The sequence below is a fragment of the Sminthopsis crassicaudata genome, chromosome 3, assembly GCF_048593235.1.
Source record: "Sminthopsis crassicaudata isolate SCR6 chromosome 3, ASM4859323v1, whole genome shotgun sequence".
NCBI lineage: Eukaryota > Metazoa > Chordata > Mammalia > Dasyuromorphia > Dasyuridae > Sminthopsis > Sminthopsis crassicaudata.
The window spans coordinates 69,910,869-69,919,819 of NC_133619.1; positions in this window are offsets into that span (position 1 = coordinate 69,910,869).

Genomic DNA, 8,951 nt, shown 5'->3' on the forward strand with positions numbered 1-8,951 from the left:
GGTGTAGCAGAGAATTGAATTTTAACATTTTACCAAACTCTGTGCTTATTAACCTTATTTGACCTATATGTGTATGTGTATATAAAATGCATGTCTATACATGTGAGCACTCATTTTTTGTCTTGAGTAGATCTATTCATATGGCTGTTCCTTGAAACTTCAAACCTGAGTAATCTAATATACATGCACATATGTAGACACACATAAAAACTGTGGGTCTATATTGTGTGGGCAGTTTACATATGTTTGTATATATATACATAAACTATGTGTGTACACATATGTACATCTGTGTGTATATACAAAATGCATATTCTGTTCCTGGTCTCTGTGTGTGGGGTAAAGATAATGGTAGAGAGCTGGGTTTGGTGTCTTGATTTTGCTATTTTACCAAACTCTACCCTTGGCCTTCACTGACTTATTCCAGATTGTTCCATTTGCAATACTGTCTAGAAGGTCCCTTTGTCTAACTCAATTTAAAACTGCACAACATATGTATTTGTGTACATATATACATATATATGTACATACAGAAGTAACACAGGAAAGAAAAAACACTTACATAAAGACTTTATATAATTACTTTTTGGAGGAAACTCCCATGCCACATTTCACCATCTGCTAACCAATTTCTTTGACTTTGTAACTTCTTTTTCCATCTCTACAAACACCTGTATCGTTGAGACAGTTTAGCATTCACAGCATAATGACTCAGAAAAATCAAATGTGTGGAATAAACCATCCCATTGTCATTTTTATCTTGAGTAGAATGCTCTCTGAGCTGAATATATGAGGAAGAAGGGGGGGGAAATTGGCCAACCAGCTTTTCAGATTTATCTGTTGGAGGAAATAGTAGTTTCTGCAGTTGGAACTCTGATTCAGTTAAAAAAAAAAAAAAATCTCTTGCTTGATCATCACCAAAACAAGGAAGCAAGCTGCACAATAAATCTCTAGAGGAAGAACAAAAAGAAAGGAATTGCAACTAATCCCTTCCCAGGTCACACCTAAAGTACATCCCTGGTAAGAAGAGGAGCTTATTTTGTTTGAAGGATTCTAAACATTTCGTTGAAGGAAGCATGTATGAAGAAAGAGCCATAAGGCACCTGCTTAGATAGTATGCCACATGAAAGGCACTGAGCTGGAAAGAAGGTTTAATGCTCTTTGTCAGTTTCTGGGTAGTCTTCTTATTGGTAGAGTATCTGGTTCATGACTGGCTTATTATTTTAAGGGAACTGATCATAATCATATTTATTTACTAGTCCCATGTTTCCATTGGATATATTATTACTAATAACCTGGTCTTTTCTGTCTTTAAAAAGCTTTTCATATTCTCTTGATCTTGGGGACTATGGCCGTGGAACACTTATATTGTCAGATTTTTTTCAGTCTAAGAGTCTGTTTTACTGAACTATTTTCTCCCTTCTTTTTTATTATTTTTGATAAGGGATTAGTTTCTGGAAGAGGGAAGGAAGAAGAATCTCTTGGAAAATATAGGTTGTATTGATTGTAACTTGATTATAATTGATTGAACTTTCCAAAGTATCAATAAAATTTATTTAAATTTTTTTTCTGAAATCATGAATATCAAAAGTAGTTCAATGAAATTGGGTCAATACTCACAACTTCACAAAGCTTTTCTATTTGGAATGTTCTACAATTTGTAGAGTTTCTTTGTATAAAAAACCTTTTATTAAAATTTAATTTTTCTTAAAGTTGCAAGATGTTTCATGCTTAATCAAATTATAAATTGTCTCATTCTTTGGAGACAATCTTTCTGCACTGAACCTGAAAGAAACCACAAGCTACTATAGTCAAGGTTGGGCTCCAAGTATAGTTGTAAGGCAGATCCCCAGTGTTGACAATAAAGTATTGAATGATGGATGGAAAAATAATAGTGGCAAGGCTTTGTTTATGACTGATGTATGGAGGTTGAGATAAATCATATTTCTGCTCTCATCTTTTTGACTGAAATATAAAGGGGAGGAGGGCATTGCTATCAGAGGCCACCATTTCTTCTCCCTCCCCTCCCATGTTTCTAGTGCTTTCTTGAGCATGATGGAAGCTTTAAGACAACTTGAATAGTTGAGTACTAGCTTCTGGTATAGCATGACAGAATTTAGAAAGACAATATTAATAATAATAGCTAGCAATCATATAGTGTTTTAACATTTGCAAAATACTTTACAATTATCATCTCATTTGGTCCTTACAATAACCTGTGAGGTAAGTGCTATTATTATCCCCATTTTATGGATAAGAAAATTGACATAGAGAGGCACATGACTTGAGCAGGATCACACAACTAGTAAATGTCTCTGGCCATATTTGAACTCAAATCTTCCTGATTCTAAGTCTAGCATTCTATTCACCATATCACTTAGCTGACTCATTTTAAAGGTAGGGCATAAGTTTTTGTCCCTAACTTCAGAAAAATTCAGTGGGAAATGCTGGCCATGTGTATCGGGGCAACCAGTCTAAACCCTAAGGTAAAAAATTGGCAAATTGGATTCAGTCACCCTAACTCAAGCAAGAGTCATGGTGGGGGAACCTTCATTTGAGGGAGGTGACTAAAATCTTAAAGTTACCAGAGTGGCTTTTTTGGATATCAAGTAGGTTAAGATATGAATGACAGCCTCAGAGGGACAGAGATGACACCATCAAGAGAGCTCTGGGATTTTAGCAGTATGCAACTAACTGTGCCTTAATGGTGCTGGTAGAAAGCTCTATGATTACTCTAACAAGAGAAGTTTTTCCTGTTCCCAAAGCAGCTAGGTTTGAAGCCAAAAGACTTCCACACTTCAGAGAGTGATTTTTAAAAATTGTTTTATTAATTTTTGTAATTATAACATTTTCTTTGACAGTACATATGCATAGGTATTTTTTTTTACATTATCCCTTGTACTCCCTTCTGTTCTGAATTTTTCCCCTCCTTCCCTCCACCCATTCCCCTAGATGGCAGGCATTCCCATACATATTAAATATCTTATAGTATATCCTAGGTACAATATATATGTGCAGAACTGAATTTTATTGTTGTTGTTGTTGCAAAGGAAGGATTGTATTAGGAAGGTAAAAATAATCTGGGAAAAAACAAAACAAAACAAAACAAAAAAACAATGCTAACAGTTTACCCTCATTTCCCAGTGTTCCTTTTCTGGATGTAGCTGATTCTGTCCATCATTGATCAATTAGAATTGGATTAGCTCTTCTCTATGTTGAAGATATCTACTTTCATCAGAATACATCCTCATACAGTATCATTGTTGAAGTGTATAATGATCCCCTAGTTCTGCTTGTTTCACTCAGCATCAGTTGATGTAAGTCCAGAGAGTGATTTTTAAAAGAAATTGCTTGCCCCATGTTTCCTGTTTGTAAACCTACTATTTGTAGGAGATTAGTTATTTGTGTACAGTATGAAAATATTGCTTTATCGGCATAGTGGTAGAGAAGGAACTGATGTTAGAGCATACTTTTCTGCCTAACACTAAACTAAAATATTATGTGATGCCAGAGTTGAGTGGGATATATGTTTATTTACAAATGCATATGTACACATACATATTATACTCATGTATATGTATATATATATATATATATATATATTTATACCATATACACACATACAGTTGAGCATAATATATAACACACATTTATGTATAATATATAAGGCGTATTATATATATGTGTGTATATATTATATATGTAAATATACTCTATTTGTATACCATGGTGAGTTGTAAACACATAATAGTCATTCAACAAGTATTTATTTACTTACTTGGGGGTGGGCATTATGCTAAGGACTGCTAATGCAAATATAAGCAGAAGGAAAACCAATCAGTGTCCTCAAGGAGCTTACATTCTGATGGAAGAAGACAACATATAAAAAGAAACTGAAAAGGTATGTGTATTGAAATGGAATGAAGAATAGAGAAAGGTACCTACCTTTTTTTGTGGGGAATGGTACAGAAAGAAGTCCAAAGAGTCAGGAGCAGAGTAGAGAATAATGAAGACATTCATTGACCTAGTCACTTACCTTAAAAAGTGCAGGTTCTTAGAGGAACCAACCGATTAGAAGAAGAAAACCCTGGGTGAAATGTGCTTCCATTGGGATAAAGCTGGAACATAGTGAATGTCCAGTATGTAGAAGCTGTAAGGATGTTCTGAAACTCCAGGGTGAGGAGGCCACTGTGTCGTGTGGGAGAAAATCAGGCTAATCATGAGTGGAGCTTGGGAAGAAATGAAACAAAATTGTTGCTCATTGTTTTTTCAACTAAATATCAAGATTTTTTTTTTCATTTTACAATTTTCTTCCTGCCTAGTTTCAGGTAACAATGAGTTTGTAAATCCATCCATACCTGAGGTGCTATTCTAATGAATCTAGTAGAAACAGATACTCAGTACTCCATGAAATCCCAGCATGGCTAGACATGCCTACCTGGCAACTATTTTGTATTTATTGTATTATATTATTAATTTGGAAGGAAAGGGATTTATTTCATTAGGAGGTTACTCAAAAAAGGGGAACCAACTGCTTTGAAAAGCATTTGTAAGCTAATTTAGTGTATGCTGCATATACTACAAAGGAGAGAAAAGAAAAAAGGAGAGGCTTGAAGTAACTGAAACTATGCTGTGTTTGAATACTGAAGGAATAAAAGATACAGACCTAAAGAAGCAAAGACATCTAAGATACAGGGTGAAGGATCCTGATCTAGATTTGTCTTGCTTGACCCCAAAGGGTAGAATCCAGACTAATGAGTGGATGATGCAGAGACAGATTTAGACTTGATAAAAAGAAGCATTTCCTAGAAATTAGTACTGTCCACAGGTACAAGAAGATCTGTTAGGAGGCAGTGACTTCTTCCTCCCTGGAGGTCTTTGAGGAAAGGCTAAATGATCATCTGTTGGGGTTACTGAAGCAAAGATTCTTGATGACCATCCTAGGCTGTTCTGGTTAACTGCTGACATCCCTTCTAACACAGAGATTCTGTGATTATATGTTTCTCACATTTAATAGAATGAAAAAGTGGAATGGACAGTAGAGTCAAGAATAAGTTGGGTTGGAAATGAGAGCTTCTCCTAATATCTGTCTCATTCCCCAAGGTTTCAGGTTCAAAAATATTGTACCAGGCTCTGAAAAGTAAGCATTAAAATAACAATATAGGAATGATTCCAAGGTGTGGTTTTTTTGTTGTTTTTTTTTTTTTGCTGAGGCACTTGGGTTAAGTGACTTGTCCAGGGTTACACAGCAAGGAAGTGTTAAGTGTCTGAGACCAGATTTGAATTCAGGTCTTTCTGACTTCAGAGCTGGTGCTCTATCCAGGAAGCAAAGGAAAGAGGAAAAAGAGAAAAACAAAATGGTAGCTGAGTTCAAAGCACATTTTTCATACCACTGTTGCCAAAAATTAGGAGTTCCCTTCCCCTCTTGTAATGTGCTATGTGCAGAAATTAAATCTCCCTCCAATTGCTCCCAGCAGTCTGCTGATGCTATTTGAGATTTCATGCAGTTTCTTCTCACTGGTATTTGGAGACCACCCCCATCAGCACCATGGACAGTAGTACCCTTGAAGGTTGATATTCCTGTGGACAACAGCTGTGATCCACAGCAACTGTTATACAGGCATCAAGATGCAACAGCCTTTGTTATCAGCCAAGAGGCAAGCTACCAAATTATCATGTTCCTCCTACAGAGCAGGGGTTGGGCTAATTACTCAGGGCTGGGATCAGGTCAGGAGCAAGGCTAAATATTCAGTCAGATATCCCTAGGGAAGTTGGAAAGTGGTTGGGTTTAGATCCCATATTGGATAGTGTTGCTGTAAATGTATTTTTCTGTCCCAATTTTATCACATATTTTGATTTCAGCTCTAGTGGATGGAGAATTAGCCTTGAAGTTAGGAAGAGCTGAGTTAAAGGACTGCACTGGAACACGTTGGCTATATGACTCTGGCCCTACCAGGACAACCCTTTAATCCTAAAAATTAAAGAGAAGGAACTGATCAGCATTAGCAGAGAAAGTGCCTTAAGAGAAACTTCCCACGCCATGAAATCATATTGTGCTTCTTCCTAACCCCCAAATCTTTCTTTTTAAAGCTACTATAATGTGAAATTATCAGTAACATAGCAAATGGCCCTGGGGAAGGAATTTGGGAGGAGTGACACTCAGAGAAAAAGAAATTTCAAAAGACTACAGAACTCCAGTCCATGCAATGAGTTTAATAAATGCCACCACAGTGCCTGCCTGGAGTCAATTCAAATTTTGCCTCAGTCACTTACTTAGTTTCTGTTTTTCTCAGTTTCTTTATCTGTAAAATGGGAATGTGAATAGCACCTGACTCCCAGGTGGAATAAAATGATATGATATTTGTAAAACACTTGACATACTATTTACCACATTGTAGGCATCATGAAAATACGACCTATTATATCCTGAAAAGATTGAAGATGAAACACATCATTCACACCTTTTAAAAAGTAAATGAATTTTAAATGCAGAGAAAGACATACTTTGGGACACGTCCAATGTGAAAATTTGTTTTGTTGTACTACACATGTTTGGATTGAGAGTTTCATTCATTCTTTCTTTCCTTCCTTCTTTCTTTCTGCAGTGGTATTCTTAAATTTGGAAAGGGCAGTGGGAGGACAAATTATAAAATTATTTTAAAGGACTGTGGGCTTAGAATCAAGTCAAATATATGAAACTGTTCCTTGGAAATCTGGATGTAGAATGGGACTATTATATTAGCATGTATCTTTTAATATGGTTTTAACTACAATGACAAAAGTAGAAGAATTATGTCTTACTATAGGAATACTACTATAGGAATACTGTGTATTAGATTGGCCCATTCATAACTTTTATCATGTTCCAGAATATAAATGAAAGGGGGGGAAAAGTTGCTATTGTATTTTAAACTGACTTTGTCTTATTTATTGACTTATTCTTATGAAGTCTTCCAGCTATTTGTTTCTTAACCCAAGTTTCCATTGCCCATTTTCACACCTTTGTCTAGGCTGATCTCCTTGGCTACAATGCACTGTCTCCTTGTCTCTGCTTCTTAGAATCTCTAGTTGACTTCAAAGTGGATCAAGTGCCACCTCCTAAATGGAGCTTTTTCTGGCCCTCCCAGCTACTACTGCTTCCCTCCTCAAACTTTTTTTGGATAAAATCTAGTTGACAGAATGTAAGCAGCTTGAAAACAGGAGATATTTCTTTTCTTTTTTCTTTTTTGTCTTTTTATCACAAGCAACTGGCTGTGTTTATCATGGTAGGCACTTCATGCTTATTGACTAAGTGATTGATAATCGATTTTGTCTTACTTGGCAACCAAGAAGGGTGCCCTCCACACAGAATAAAAAAACTATTGGTAGATGGTACAATTCAATCCATTTCTTACTTGCCTATTTATGCTAGAATCAAGGAATAAATGGATTAAATCCCTGATCTTTAGTCACTTGCATTGTTTTTTAGGGGACTGGGAGTGGGTGGTAAAGAATATGGAAGAAAAATATAATGTACGTGATTTAGCCTAACTGCAATGTTGACTAAACTTATGATAAACACCTCCTCTGATTCTGACTTGGCTAAAAGGAATTCTGTGGGCAATTCAGAATTTTTGGAAAGTGATTTGGAAGCATGAGGTATACAATGTACCCACAGAAACTTCTAGAGATGTGTCAGGATTGTCACAGGATACATGAAAAACTAGCTCTGCTGTTCCTTAATGGAAGATTAATTTTAAGTACCTCCATAGCTTTTCCCATTTGAAAGTAGGCAAATATCCTTATCCCTGTATTTGAACTGGCCGAACTGGGATACTAGGAAGTTACACAACTTACACAGAGCCACAAAATGAGTCAGTGTTAGAATTAGGCAATAACCTGCTACCCCAAGTTCCTTCTCAGTTTTTACTAGTTAGAAACAGCCACTTAGTAAAATGATCCCTGGCTATTTTTCTTATTCTCTTTGTCTGCATTCTGAGTAAAATTTAATGCATTTCCCCTCTTTTATATTCAGTTTAAGATATTTTGTTCTAAGCAATCCAAGTCATTCAACAACATCTACTCAAAAAAACATTTATATTTTTACATGTTTATAAATAAATATGAATAATGGAATATATACAAATATTTACATACTCTGTATATGTATACATATGTGTGTATGTAATATATATATGTGTGTGTGTGTGTGTGTGTGTGTGCGCACGCACATGATAGAAAATTGGAAGAATGGAAAAATCATAGGTCAGAGAGTTGGAAGACCTAAGCTCAAGAATTGTTTTTAATGCTAGTCATATGACTTTAGGCAAGTCATAACGGTGCCAACTGTGTAATAAAGTTTTCTGAACTTAAACAAACTGCTCCTCAGACCAAGTGACTTTATATATCTAGTCATCTGTATCTATACATAAACTTTTTAGCATGATAATAAAGCATACTATAATATGATAATAATAATGATAATAAAGAAAACTATGTTCCCCACAAAACGAAAACTCTGACATGATAATAAAGCATGTCAGAGTTTTCGTTTTGTTGGCAACATAGTTTTCTACATTTAGAGTCATCTTCACACTATGGTAAGAAATGAAACCAAGAATATTAGTGAAGATGTTGGAGAAATGAATAAATATAAATTGTTGTCATTTCCCCAAAAAAACTTGTATAGTGGATAGAGAACTGGACTCTGAGACTGGCCCTTCTGTGGTCCATACTTACCAGAGTGAGCCTGGACATGACCTCTCAAGACCCCCAGGAAATGCTCTTAAACTATAACTTACATAGCATATACTAAATTAATACTGGTAAAAGTAGGTCTTTCATTAGATGTTGCCTAGATCATTGAAATCACTGATCCATTTCCTATCCCTCTATTAGTTTTTCTGCTAGAAACTCAAATTTCTTAGCGATTCATTTGAATACTTGTTTTAAGGGTATATTCTTGTGGTGGT